General features: G+C 41.5%; 1 long non-coding RNA gene across 1 annotated transcript; it reads right to left on the reverse strand.

Annotated features, from left to right (window-relative positions):
* Positions 1-720: 720 nt before the first annotated feature.
* LOC119320365 lies at positions 721-1,416 on the reverse strand. Its single transcript, XR_005154958.1, has 2 exons — positions 1,279-1,416; positions 721-1,071 (listed from the first exon to the last, which is right to left on the reverse strand). It is a non-coding gene; the product is annotated as an uncharacterized LOC119320365 (long non-coding RNA).
* Positions 1,417-2,449: the final 1,033 nt, after the last annotated feature.

Genomic DNA, 2,449 nt, shown 5'->3' on the forward strand with positions numbered 1-2,449 from the left:
TCCTAGTTTACGCTCCTTTCACTTCTTGCCCTCCATTGGATCGGCCGGTGGTATCCTAACTGCCTGGAACGACCAAGAGTTTGCTTGCTCTTCGGTCACTTCTCTAACCTACTATCTAACCTTACACTTCGAGGCCAGAGCGAATGACGGTGCCTTCTCAATCTCTAATATTTATGGCCCTTGTGGCAGCATCGACAAACAAGCTTTTGCTGACGAGCTTCTCCTTCTTTGGAGGTCCGTTTCTGGGCCTTGGGCGCTTTTGGGAGATTTCAACTTTTCTCTTAGGCCCTCTGAATGTTCTAACGACAACTTCAATCATCTCGAAGCTGCTATGTTTTCCTCTACCCTTAACCTTCTCCATCTTCAGGAGCTTCCTCTTCTCGACAGGCTCTTTACGTGGTCTAATCAACAAGATTCGCCTATCTTAGTTCGCCTTGATAGGGTTTTTGTCAACACCGGCTGGAGCTTCCTTTTTCCAGATTCAGCCCTCACCTCTGCTTGCCGATCTACTTCGGATAACGTGCCGCTCACCCTCTCCGCCTCCTCCAAATTCCCAAGCTTCCATATTTAGGTTCAATAATGGCCTCTTGCGACTTGTCCCTTTTAAAAACACCATCTTACAGAACTGGAATAGTCAGCAACAACTGCAACAACTGCCGGAATATATATTACTGCCGACAATTACTAGTAAAAATTCAAATGCAATTTGCAAAACCAAAATACTCAGCACCAACTGCCAGAATATATATTACTCTTATCGCAGAACTGTATTTTCACACATCAGACATTATTTCTTGGGACCATCTCGAACATATAAGCCAATTTGACTAGCTAGGCTGGAAATTTAAGGAGCGGGTAAAGGAGGAGAGGACGTAGTCATGGCCACTAGTATGCCTTGCAAAGATGAGGATGTGTTACACTTTCTCTTGCACTCATCCATGGTGCGGTAGAAGACACTATTTACCAAACAATGGAAGCAACCACCATCCCCACAATCGTTAGGACCTACATCAACACATAGCCCGTGCGGTAAAACGATCTTCTTGCTATCCATGTCAGCCATGATTCGGCCTGTATATTATGGAATAATAACGAACGAACAATCATCGTTATGCAATTATTTTAGAAAAATATAAATAAAGGACGCAACAGATTAGACAAGAAGCAAAATAGAAAGGCCTTCACTAGCTATACCACGTACATACTTCCTACCAGGAGAAGTGAAGAAAAATTAAGCGTTGTGCAGATACAGAAGTATTGGTGTGCTAGCTGCCTTACATTGAGCAACGGTGGCAGAGCATACGAGATGTAGACAGACTAGGGCTGCTATTGCAAGGATGCGAATCGTGTACTTGTCCATGCCCCACCCGATGCAACACTAGCTAGGCAGGCACTCGATCACTTCGGTTGGCGATGAGAAATGTTTGGCTACCAATATATAGAGAGGGGTTGAGAGAAGACAGAACTGGTCATCCTTATCCCGTGTAAACATCAATCAATAAAATTGGAATTATTTAATATCATCCCATAATATGAACCCTCCTTCAATTCATAAATCAAGTAAGATCAATTTTCTCCTTTTTTAGACACGTTCCGAAATTTTGGTGGCAGAATAGGTGTGCGGGTTAGGAGTGTCGGATTTATCTCCTGTGTCTATATTTTGTATATTTTTGAATTGTACTTAATTCTCCAATATTTATTGCCTTGTATGTTCTTGTACCTTTTTGCAATTTTTTTCTTTTGAGAAAACGGTGTACTACTTTTAGCAATAGCATTAACTAGGCCTAGTTTTTGAACGAGACATTTATATTAGGACCGCAATATACACGTGACGTTCGAACAGTTCATCCAATCCACCTAGGGGGGACAAGCGAACATTTTGTGTTTTTTTTAAGCTCAACATTTTGTTTTTTTAGGGAAAGCCTGCTGGCACTTCTCTATCTTCTCTATATCTATATCTATATCTATATCTATATCTATATCTATGTCTATATCTATTCTATCTATCTATATCTATATCTATATCTATGTCTATATCTATATCTATTCTATCTATCTATATCTATATCTATATCTATATCTATTCTATCTATCTATATCTATATCTATATACTACCTAAATGAAACGTAAGGTTGCCTCTCCCGTCTCACGTTTGGTCCGACCTCCCATTCGTACTTTTCAATCCCGATTTTCCTCGCCCACCTGATTTTTCTCATATCGTCGGATTTTCTTCTGCACTTTAATTGCTTTATTTATTGACACTAGTAAGCGTGCACGTGCAACGCACGTATCATAGAGTTATGAAAGAGAGAGAAAACTGGATCACGGGGAGGAGAGCAGCGACATAAGTGTCGAGGGAGGAGGATTGATTATTGCGGCGGCAACACAAAGAAGCAGGTCCATGCTTTTTTTGGAGGGAGGAGGATGCCCGTGCGGCCGTGCCTGCAG

This window comes from Triticum dicoccoides, chromosome 6B, assembly GCF_002162155.2.
Source record: "Triticum dicoccoides isolate Atlit2015 ecotype Zavitan chromosome 6B, WEW_v2.0, whole genome shotgun sequence".
Taxonomy (NCBI): Eukaryota; Viridiplantae; Streptophyta; class Magnoliopsida; order Poales; family Poaceae; genus Triticum; species Triticum dicoccoides.